At 37.0% G+C, this 12,094-nt stretch overlaps 1 protein-coding gene across 7 annotated transcripts in view; it reads left to right on the top strand.

Annotated features, from left to right (window-relative positions):
* Positions 1-2,300: 2,300 nt before the first annotated feature.
* LOC143256056 (zinc finger MIZ domain-containing protein 1-like) overlaps positions 2,301-12,094 on the top strand; it is a 181,290-nt gene continuing 171,496 nt past the window's right edge. For 4 of the 7 annotated variants that reach the window (XM_076512721.1, XM_076512710.1, XM_076512711.1 and 1 more), the window contains exon 1: positions 2,303-3,749. The gene's annotated coding sequence lies outside the window, so the exon portion shown is untranslated. Of the gene's footprint in view, positions 3,756-12,094 lie in introns of all 7 variants that reach the window. The other 3 variants (XM_076512717.1, XM_076512713.1, XM_076512720.1) reach the window with 2 other exon arrangements.

Below are 12,094 nucleotides of genomic sequence, written 5' to 3'. Positions count from 1 at the left end.
TGCGTTTAAACATTTTGTTTTAATAAATATGTTATAATACATCATATTAAAACGAATCTTAGCATGTCGCCATGTCTGACCACGATGCTCTTTCCGACTCCTTTGCATCATCATAATAGCCCTGCAGCGTAGTTTCTATTGCAAAATGCTCCGTTGTAAGGCTGTTCTATCCAAAGTTCACATAACTTTCCTCTTTGTTACTACGGTCTATCTAGTGTTTCTCAGTATCCCTTTCAACAGTTCAATCGCACGGGTGCCCGGCATGGCCAAATGGTTAGGGCTCTTGTAATCTGAGGGTCGTGGGTTCGAATCTTTATTACACCAAACATGCCCCGTGGGGCGATATAATATGACGGTCAATTCCACTATTCGTTGATGAAGGAGTAGCCCTAGAGTTGGAGGTGGTTGATGATTACTAGCTGTCTTCCCTCTAATCTTACACTGCTAAATTAGGGACGGCTAGCGCAGATAGCCCTCGTGTAGCTTTGTGCAAAATTGAAAAAAACAAAACGATCACACAGAACTCTGTAGGCACTACGTCTAGTGACTTGACTAGTACGTCGTCGTATGGAATAGTGTGGATGCTTTTCTCGTTCCACAGTGTTTCAGGTTTTGTTTAAGCAGCAGTTATTCGCGATCGAAGACGAAGTCTCCAATGGTGAATGTGTCCTTATGTGACTGAGCAGCGCAATTTAAGATTTGCATTATTTGAAACACCTCTGGCGGATACTGTTCAAAGAAGACGGTGTTCCAATGGCATTGACAACCAAAATTATTATCACTACTTCCCTGTTGCGACCTTTATCTGTCATCAAAGCCATTTAAAATATTGGATTCCCTGCGCCTCATCTTCTGTGTGGTTCTTTGTCTGGCCCATCATCCTCCACCCTACCATCTAGGATGATTCTGCCACGAGTGAGAACTCCCGACGGCATCACTCTGTGAGTCACTAGAACTGGGCACACAAGTTCTTTCACCGCGACTAGCTGACAACCTTATTGAGAGCAAACTGTCATTGACCTTTATGTTCTTAAATTTTCACCTGTTATAAGACGCTGCATACTATGTTTACCCCAATTTGTTTTAGGTCTCTTTCTGAATGATTGTCGTACCCCAAGTTGACCCATATTCTTTTGTTTTCTAATTTCATGAAGTAAAATTAATATACTCGTTTTGCAAATCCTAAATCTCCGGTCTTAACACATCATTGTAATTTTAGCTTATGAATATTTTGCGTTAAAAATGCATACCCTTCCCAAAAGTGGTAAATTTTCAGTAACATCACACTACCTAAAAAACGCTGAGCAATGTTGTTCTGATACATTCCGTTTCACCACGACTATATAATGGATTTTGGGTGTAACTTGACTTTCTGATTTGGATATTCATAATTATATCAGTATAACGTAAAAAAGTATTTTTGCATGTAGAAAAGTTGTTAGTTTTCATAAAAGATTTATGCCAATAATTTTTTATACACAGAGCTGCATTCTACATTACAAAATATTAAGTTTTTATACCAATACATATAAAAGAATTTCCCATTTACGGACGTGACAATTTTTTGAACACGGAGTAGTTATTTCAATATTATTCAAAAGTATTTGTTCATTTGTTGGTAAGCAAAGCTACGCAATGGATTATCTGTGCTGTGCCTACCACGGGTATTGAAACCCAGTTTTTACTGTTACAAGTCTTCAGGCTTAGAACAGAGCTACTGATAAGACCATTCAGAAGTACATTATACACACACACACAGACATATATACAAACTGTTTTCGGACTTACAACGCTAGAATCCTGGTTTCGATACCCGTGGTGGCATTGTGTTGCTTTGTGCTTAATTTCGAAAACAAGCATAAGTTGTTTTTACATATGAGAGAGATTTATATATTAGCTTTTTAACAAGATATCATCTAGTAATTCTCCAAACACATTTTTTATAGTTAATATGCAATACTTCAGAGATATTGGCAATAACTTGTTATAGAAAAACTGATACATTGTTAAAATTGTTTATTCGAACAGACTTCGTTTTATCCACAATTATCATTGTTCATTCGAATAATGTATTCGTTTTACATATTCGAATTATTTCAAATCCTCACAAGAAGTTTATTCTGGATTTGTTTGTAATACATGAATGAACGCGTTGAATAGAAATATAGAGACTAATCAATATATATAAATAATATTTTATATTATAGTAAATATCTGATTGTAAAACTATCTACACTCGGATACTCATTATAAATATCCTCATTTTTGTTTTCGTAAACTAATTTTCATTAAATGTATGTAAAGCACTCGACTCGCAGTCCGAGGGTCACGAGTTCGAATCCTTCTCAGACCAAATATGCTCGTCCTTTCAGCCATGTGATCGTTGAAATATTACGGCCAATCCCACTATTTGTTGGTAAAAGAGTAGGCCAAGAGTTGGCGGTGGGTGGTGATGACTAGCTGCCCTCCCTCTAGTCTTACACTGCTAAATTATGGAGAGCTAGCACAGATAGCCCTCGTGTAGCTTTGCGAGAAATTCAAAATCAACAAAACAACATTAAATGTATTATCAGTATCTGAGAGCGAAATCTGCACGAGAAATTAGCTCTTCGTTTAATAATGACTTCTTTGGTTTAATAAGAGCGTACAGTGAGAATAAACGGCTATCAGCTACAAGTTTCATGACTTATGTAATAAATAAGCCTCCTTATCCTTTGGCAACTGTACGAACTTGGGTACGTTGAGTGGTCTTTTCTTCGATCGTCTGTCACTTGCCTAATTAGTCACTACCTTCCTTTCGAAAATGGGTAAGTCCCGCATGTCTTTCGTACCGTGCTCTCGTCAAAAGAACGGTGTTGTCCGCGCTTGAGGTGACGTCTCTGTAACCGCGTTGCGTTGGCTTAGTTTACTCGTCATTACTTCCACCCCACCTACCCACCCCCTAGTTTCTCGAGCCCATACCTATCCCCCGACCTTCCCGAAGTAATAGTTAGCACCAGTCCTCAAGCAACAGAGCCAGTTATTGAATAACTGAATTTAATACTCTTGGAAGTGAATATATATAAAAAAAATCGAACTTTTCTCTGAACATTTGATGTAAATTCATAAGAGGCACAACACCATTAAACATAAACTATCATTACGAATCATCTGGGCATGATGAACCCAATATGAGAAACTAGCAGCTTTCAGAACATTGATTATCTTCCAATAAAGCCATCTCTGAGCAGCTACTCTGACTGAAATCACCATGCGGTGGCGGTGAGGATTATTAACATCGATTTATTACTCAGCCTAGCACTGAGGAACAGTGATTGCTCAAAGGAGGTGAGTTTGATACGCCCCGGCAATCCCCAATTGGCCATCGCTATTGTCAGTCAAGGCTGTCCCTTAGTTGAAGCTATCCGTCACGGGGCAGGGAACATCTGTAGGGTAGCAAGACCCTTCCGTATCCATCTCTGACGCGAAATGTGAACCTGATCTCACAGTGGTCGGACACGAGTGTTTCGTTTTTCCCCAGTCATTGAAACCGCACGTGCAAAGTTTCGTCATATCGCGCGTGTGTGCTAAGCCTAAAATAACAATATTAACTATAGGGTGTCAAAAGGAACTGACCCAGTTTATTAATAATATTTTTCTGTGTTGCGAAAAGAACAAAAACAATGAACTTCTTCATTTAAGTTTTAAACAGGACTGTGTTTGCTCAGCTTCTGGTCTCCTAATGAAGAAATTGGTTCCTGCACATTCTGGTAAAAGTCAGTTTTATTATATTTTATCTAAAGATAAAAATTTGACGTTCGTATAATTTACGTAGAAAATAACAGCCTGAGAGTTGATTGCCAATTAACTTTTAGAAATAAAAAGATTTTATAACGTTTGATATGTTTTACTTTTCTGCCCCCTTCCCAAATAATACATTAAAACAAAATAAATGACACAAATTAATTGTGAACACTGGTGAAGATGTTGTTACTTGAGACCCTAACGTAACCATTTGACCATTCAACTTATTTTTTAAAACTCAGAACTGTTGCATAACAAAGATTTTGTAAATTAGTCGCATACGTTCCCGTGTTAGCGTTAATTTTCACTCCAGGCTTAATTTATAGTCCGCTGGTTGACAAGTCCATTGGATACCTTTAACTGGTCATCACGTGATCGGCATAAAAAGATGTTGTGAGTACAATTTGATGCTGGATTTCAAAACAAGTTACGCTAGGGGGCGCTCATATCACATACCACGTGCGAAAATGATTATGTTAGAGGGGTTGTTGTTGATCATGAAATATTTTCCTTTACCAACTTGTTTGAAAGGAGAAATCATTATGATAAATTACTTAAGTAGCCATAAATACAACGTATTTATAAAAGTTCAATAATTTTAATTTATTATTTTGCTCTTAATATTTCGCTTTATTATAATATTCTGTAAAATATTTTAATAACAAAGAAACTGGGTAGATGTGTTTTCAAAGTATATTTTCCTTATTCAAATAACTGGATGTAGGCTAGTATTTTCTCGCTTCTTTTCTTGTTAAAATACATAGTACAGCAGGCCCAACATGGCCAGATGGTTAAGGTACTCGATTCGAACTTGTAAGCTTAGTGTTGCGGGGTCGAATCCCCATCACACCAAACATGCTCGACCTTTCAGCCATGGGGGTGTTATAACGTTCGATTAATCCTATTTTTCGTTAGTAAAAGATTAGCCCAAGAGTTGGCGGTGGGTGGTGATGACGAGTTGCCTTCCCTTTAGTCTTACATTGCTAAATTAGGGACGGCTGGCGCAGATAGCCCTCGAAATTCAAAACAAACGATAATACAGAAATTGATTTTTCCAGTTGGAAAATTGAGCTTTAAATTTCTGTTGGCTTGGCTACTCATAACCTCCATCTTTAACTTTAGTATATCAGTTTCAAACAAAATCTTATTTAACCAAGGTAAGGAAATGTTTTCTTAATATCCCTTTTATTACTACAAAAGACCAATATATTAAATTATTTATTAGAAGTTTCCGATTTAAATAAAATGGAAATTCCTGCGCTAGAAGTGGCCCCCCATAGCGTTTCTTACAAAATAAGAAATGACGGCAGTCTTTGCAATTTTTTCGTCACTGAAATGCGAAATTAAATTTTACGTGCTTTTATAATAGTAGGTGATTACTAAATTCGTCATAAAATCGACATTCTTAACTTCGATTCCCCTCGGTAGACTCAGCAGATAGCCTGATGTGGCTTTGCTATAAGAAAACGTACACACACACGCTTTCTTAACTGTAAGGGCTTGGTATGGCCAAGCGCGTAAGGCGTGCGACTCGTAATCCGAGGGTCGCGGGTTCGCGCCCGCGTCGCGCTAAACATGCTCGCCCTCCCAGCCGTGGGGGCGTATAATGTGACGGTCAATCCCACTATTCGTTGGTAAAAGAGTAGCCCGAGAGTTGGCGGTGGGTGGTGATGACCAGCTGCCTTCCCTCTAGTCTTACACTGCTAAATTAGGGACGGCTAGTACAGATAGCCCTCGAGTAGTTTTGTGCGAAATTCCAAACAAACAAACAAACAAACTTAACTGTAAGTGGTTGCCACCTATGTTCTACAAGTAAAATTACAAATTATTGTTAAGAATAAAAAACAAAAACCAACGTTGGCACAATGAAAGATAAAATATTTACTAGATATTTAAGCCAACTAGTTTCAGTAACTAGTTACTATTATCATGGTTAGTGACTATCGAAACTGCTCAGCCGAAAAATCTAATAAAGATTTTATCTTTCATTGTTTCTGAAAACGTTCCTTTGCCTTTTTTGTCTATTTCATGTCTTAATATAACAGCAAAATGTGCCTGAAAGGAAATAATCGTAAACTATTGGTTAACGTGAAGGACTGCGTATCCGAAAGCCCTTTGTTTTGTGTCTCAAATTCGCAAAACCGTGTATACGTAAAACGAATTACAGTTAAATCACATTAAGACCCAGGTTAGGGCTCTTGACTCGCAATCTGAGAGTAGCGGGTTCGGATCACTGTCCCACCAAACATGTGCGGCGTTTCAGCCGTGCGGTCGTTACAACGGTGCGAGCAATCCCACTATTCGTTGGTAATAAAGTAGCCCTAGAGCGATGACTACCTACCTTCCCTCTAGACGTTAAAGACTATCACAGATACCCCTCGTGTGGCTTTGCGTGGAATTCGAAACAAAATTCCATTATTCGACAAATATGGTCCAATGGTTAGCAATGCATGTTATTGACCAGCTATTTTCGCTGTACTGATGATGTTTTAAATCTATGGACAGTTGCACACATAGTACTTGTGTAGGCTATTTCATGAAGGGGGAAGAAGATATTTTTAAGTGCTTCATCACGTGAGTTAGTAATACATCAATATGTGTATTTATAACTTTTTTTCCTTATCAAATACGGAGTTGTAATACGGCACAGTATATCAGTGTCTTGAAATTTACGACTTAGGTTAGCGTACACCTGGTGGTAAGGCAAAAATAAATTGTACATCTTATTTGTCAACAGGAATTTTAATTGGAAGATGCAACGACACATGATTTTACAGATAATTCTGCACCGTAGCGCTCTCTGTATAAAGTTTTGTACGAGTCATCTCATGACTATTTTTTAGCTTAGGATGGATAATTCGTATTACATTGAGCAAGTGCTAAACTGCCACCAACGGACGTTGTACTACACTATTGTATTTTCTGTTTCAGTCAGAAACACTAAAAATAACAGATAATAAATAACTGAAGTTGTAACTTAATGTTTGCAGTAGCTTGCAAGCTTGGTCTTTTTTATTACTTTTAATATTGCAGTCTACAGCATAATGCTTTTTGCAAGTTTTACTGGCATCACGACAATACCAGATATAACGTTAAGCGTCTCTTATGTGATGGCTACTGACCGACTTACAGACAACACACTACTGTATACTGGTGGAAGTGGTTAAAACAGGTGATTTCTCTAGGTGGCCTACGGCGTATTTCGGGGAAATAAACATTTTTGCTTCTGTTGGCCATTACTATAGTTTTACAATATATGTAAATACATATCTAAAACAATGCATAATGTATGCATTAGCAGTACTTTCACGGGCCAGGCACCCAGGAATTTGCAGCACCTAATTTTTCAACTCATTCCGAATCGTTTATTTATTGGTTAATACTTTTACCAAAACCTGACTGTCGTACTCTCTGTGAAATCCGGATGCACGGCTGACAACAAAACAAATATCGACATTCAGTGAGTAAGTACTGATCTTGTGTTGATAAAACAACGTTAATATAGGAAGATAATAAAATGGATTGTAAGTGCATAGTGCGCATGTACAGTACTTGTAAGAAATGTTCTGGACGTCAGTGTAGATGCAAAGATTTAGACTCGGGGGTCAAAATGGCACGAAAAGCAGGTGGGAAAAGCAGCTTCAGAGCAAATTAAAGACACGACAAAAAAAGGAAGGATTGATTACGATATAAAGTTAGAGACGAAATGTCTAACGATACTTCTGAGGATTCCTTGGATTTTGTGATACCGAAGAAACGACGCAGACCATCCAAGAGCTGAAGTTTGAAATCAATGTGTTGTTGTAGTTCTCCGACATGGTGCAGGAACGATGTTTATTCAGTTAGTCAGTTCTTTGGTATCAAATCCACAGCGACATCAAATTTTCCAATGAAGAAGTTCGACAGAAGACATCAAGTTTCAGTGCTCATGACATGAACAACCGATTGTTTGCGTTCTGCATGACTGTATTAAGGATTCTATGCACCATGTGACTGCAGGTAGATCCACATGGTCTTATGAACGTAATTAGAAACTTTTGTAAGAAATGTGACGTAACAAAACTATTCTCATCTGCCAACGATGTGCAACAAACCCCACCAGAAAAATGTAATCAGAGAAAAGTTATACTTGCACTAATATATTATACGATGGTATTCAAAGAAGTGAAAGGAGGACTGAAGATTGGTGAACAAGCTTTTAAAACAACTAGATGGCACTTTCGTCGGCTGAAGTCTGGGTTTCAGCTAGAACCTACAATATGATGTGCACAGTATCACCGTAAACAAGCTACGTTGCAAGAGATAAAGTACCATTGAACAAGGTGATGAGAATTATCCCACTGACACCAAGGTCAAGATCTTCGTATCTACTCTGAAAATAAAGAACATGAATAAATAACCAAGAACACAACAAACCATGCTTGATCTTGGCCGAGAAGGTTTGTCAACAACACGATAATACACGTTCATTCTAAGTTTACTACTGTGTATGATGGGAGTCAAAAACTTGCGATAGCGTCACTAAATCTTCGAATTTTTTCGTTAAACTTTGTGTGGAATTTTGATTCAACCTGAAAACACTAAAATTAAGGTTTTAGCTCATTCCTGGGTGACATTATATACTAAAGTATGCCATACAGCCCAAATCCTGGGTGTCTGGCCCGTGGAAGCACGGATAAAAATCGGTAGAGATTTCTTTGTGCCATGAAAAGCCATACAGAGGAGTGAAAAATCCCAGAAGTGTGAATTCAGTTTGATGTTGATAACACTTATAATTCTTTACTTTGTATAATATCTGGTTATTTCAATAAAATCATAACAACAGAGTTTTGAATAAACAATTTTTTTCTTTTTTCTTCTTTCTAAATTGTTATCTCAGACCTACTGACAGTCATTATTTAAACGTTTATTCTAAGTAGAAAAACAAATACAAAGAAACACAAAATCAAAGAATCCCTAGTTATAGAAGGATTCAAACCAAAATTAAACCAATAGCCAATATAAAGGTGCACCTTTATATCTATACGAATTAATCGCCTAAAATCTAACTGCAACGCCCATACAATCTAGTACTCGTTCACACTTCTATCCCTAATATATGCATCCAGCAACAACAATCAGTTGCTAACCCCCTTTGTTATCCTGAAGATGACCTAAGAAGGTCGAAATGCTGTTAAGTAGTTTATTTTAATTAAAGTGTTTAATACCCATACCAGCCGTCTTTAGAAACGTTCATTCTATTCTAGACAGTTTCATCATTGTCGTTTTCATGAACAATACATTACATTTGATACAATAACAGCTGATAACATGTACACTTCCTTCAAACACTGGATATTTGTTCGACTAGAATGAAAAACAACGCATTCTTTTACGCATGCTTAGGTGATTTGTTGGTTTGGTATGTTTTGAATTTCGCACAAAGCTACTCGAGGGCTATCTGCGCTAGCCGTCCCTAATTTAGCAATGTAAGACTAGAGGGAAGGCAACTAGTCATCACCACCCACCGTCAACTCTTGGGCTACTCTTTTACCAACGAATAGTGGGATTGACCGTCACATATAACGCCCCCACGGCTGAAAGGGCGAGCATGTTTGATGTGACGGGGATTCGAACCTGCGACCCTCAGATTACGAGTCGAGTGCCTTAACCAGGCTGGGCCTAGGAGGTGGGGAATAGTAAATCGAAGGGTTTAGAGGTGTTAGATATACCTGCTTTATTTTTCTCACTGTCACTTATTATTCGAAGTTTGTGATTGGTGAACATTTTATCACGGTCATAAATTCTATATACTGCGATTTGCAATCAAATTTGGCCCAAAGATGTTAATGAGCTTTTGAATGCATTATGTATTATCATATAAAATTCACTAACGTGACAAACCGATGAAAGTATTTTTTATTACGAATAAAAAATAATAAATATTTACAAACTTTTGTGTATTAAGTACTCTTAATTTAAAAGTGAAGGACAAAACTTGCAAATGTCACATGCCTCAGAAACGTCTGTTACACTCTTGAGATTTGCTTATAGTTTTATGTTTTGAATGGACACTTGATTAAAGTGTTAAAGTATTATCAGTTTTTGAAGGCTTACTCTGTAATTTTTCAGTAATTTTATCAGTGAAACTGTGATAATTTACAACTGTTTCTCGAACTGATGACCAGTAGAAACAAACGCCTTTGTTACAGACACATAAATAACTGGTTTGAGGGCCTTCGCTTCTGTTTCCGGGCCGTTAAACGTTTACAGATTGTTCTTATAACTGGCGGGGCCCTAAGGCATGCGCAGACAGGCTCTCTGTATCATTCAACCAACACCTGTTTTGTTGTTGTTGTTTTTTGTTTTCTGCTACAAGCAACAGTCGAATTTACTACATCCTTCTTTATTATCTAATACTATATATTTTTTTTTTAATATAGAACACTTACGTCCTCTAAGCCTAACTACATTTGGGCCAAGAGTCGCTAAGTGTCATAAGAGTAGCTGTCAAATTCTTGGTGTTTGCGTCCCGCTGCCTTAAAATAGTACTACACTATTTTGAGTCTTTGGTGTGTTATAAGAGCAGCGGTTAAATTCTCTGTTCCATTAGCTGCACGTGCTGTTGACAAGTTGCCTTCATTCTTCTCTATCAGTCGAAACTTGGAGACAACTAATGCAACTAGCTCTTGTGAAACTCTGAGCACATTTCAGTTACAGTATCACAGATATATATATATACACATTTACGTCATCGTTTTCTGGTTAATTACGTTAGTTCCACTTCACAGAGTAACCAAACAGGTTAAAATTCGTCCTTGTACTCTTGTAATATAGATTCAAGCGACAAAGATTCAGTTTATCACAGGCCCTTGTATCTGAAATACGTGATTCTTAACAGACAGATTGAGTTTGAAACAAAAACTGTGAGAAAATATAATCTTATCTCCCTTTGTCTGTCTGTTGTCATGCTTATTAAAATACATTTGTAGCTGCAAATAAATTACTTATTTTAAAGCCAGAAACGATTAAACAAATACAAAATAAGAAACGCCTACTGTTACATATTTCTTCGAAGTATATAAACAAAAATGTTTGTTTGTTTTGAATTTCTCGCAAAACTACGCGAGAGCTATCTGCGCTAGCAGTCCCTATTTAGCAGAGGGAAGACAGCTAGTTATCACCACCCACTACCAATTCTTGAGCTACTCTTTGACCGTAACATCATAACGCCCTCACGGCTGAAATGGCGAGCATGTTTGGTGTGACGGGATTTCGAACCCGCTACCCTCGGATTACGAGTCGAGTGTCTTAACCACAAGGACATTTTGAGCTTTCCTTGTACGTTTGTTAACGTTTCATATATGTCTTTTTGTATATATATCACAGACAACAGTAATTTAAGGTGCATGATAATATGTCTGTATTCATTATCACTTGTCCATCAGAACTTCGTTTTTTGATATATATACGTCTGCTGTTCTTTATGGTAAAAAAATTCTTGACTAATGTGTATTCTCTTAAGTTTACTAAAACGATTTCCAGATCGTAGACATGGAAAAAATATAATGACATTTAAAACAGTCTTTAGTTTAACCTTAAACTGTTTGCCTAAATCAATATTCGGCTTTTAGGCATTCAGGCGTTTAATAAATGCTTAGGCAAACTGTAAAATACAAAATAAATGGCATGCCTTACTATTTGCCGTAGCACTTAGCACTTGTCTTATCAACTATGTATTTGCCTCTAAATGCTATTTATCTGCGACATACGCATAAAATTTAAAATAAACACAAAGCTTAAAATAAAGCATTCCCCCCTCCAACAGTGGCATGTCTGTGGACTTTTATTGTTAGCAATTGAGTTTCGAGGCCGTTGTGTAGGTTTGTGCTTAATTACAAGCAACAAAATTTGAAAGAGAAACATATATACATAAATTATGTGGCTAGTATTTCTTGTCTCTTTATTTTATGAATTATATTACACTCATTAGAACTATAAGTATGATGATTAGTTTTACGATTGATATTATATACTTCTGTTTGTAATTTTAAACGTTTAATGTTAAAACTTATGTACAGGAAACCAACTGTGTGTTATGTAACTCGTGTTTGTGTGTTTAGCATTTTTGAATCACTTTTTAAAATTATATTAAAATATCTAACACATGTAACTGTCGTGCTGATTTGATCACAAAACAATTAGTGTTTACGTAAATGACGTAATTTGTCATTTATAGTGTTCTGTGTCCCTTTAAAAGTGTTGGAGATCATGTGTTTACTCTCCATGTTAACCAATCATCTCAACTAAACCTACAACATATCATCATCAA

The sequence above is a fragment of the Tachypleus tridentatus genome, chromosome 7, assembly GCF_004210375.1.
Source record: "Tachypleus tridentatus isolate NWPU-2018 chromosome 7, ASM421037v1, whole genome shotgun sequence".
NCBI classification, from domain to species: domain Eukaryota; kingdom Metazoa; phylum Arthropoda; class Merostomata; order Xiphosura; family Limulidae; genus Tachypleus; species Tachypleus tridentatus.
Note: the sequence above shows the minus strand (reverse complement) of the source record. Positions and strands in the feature narration are given on the sequence as shown.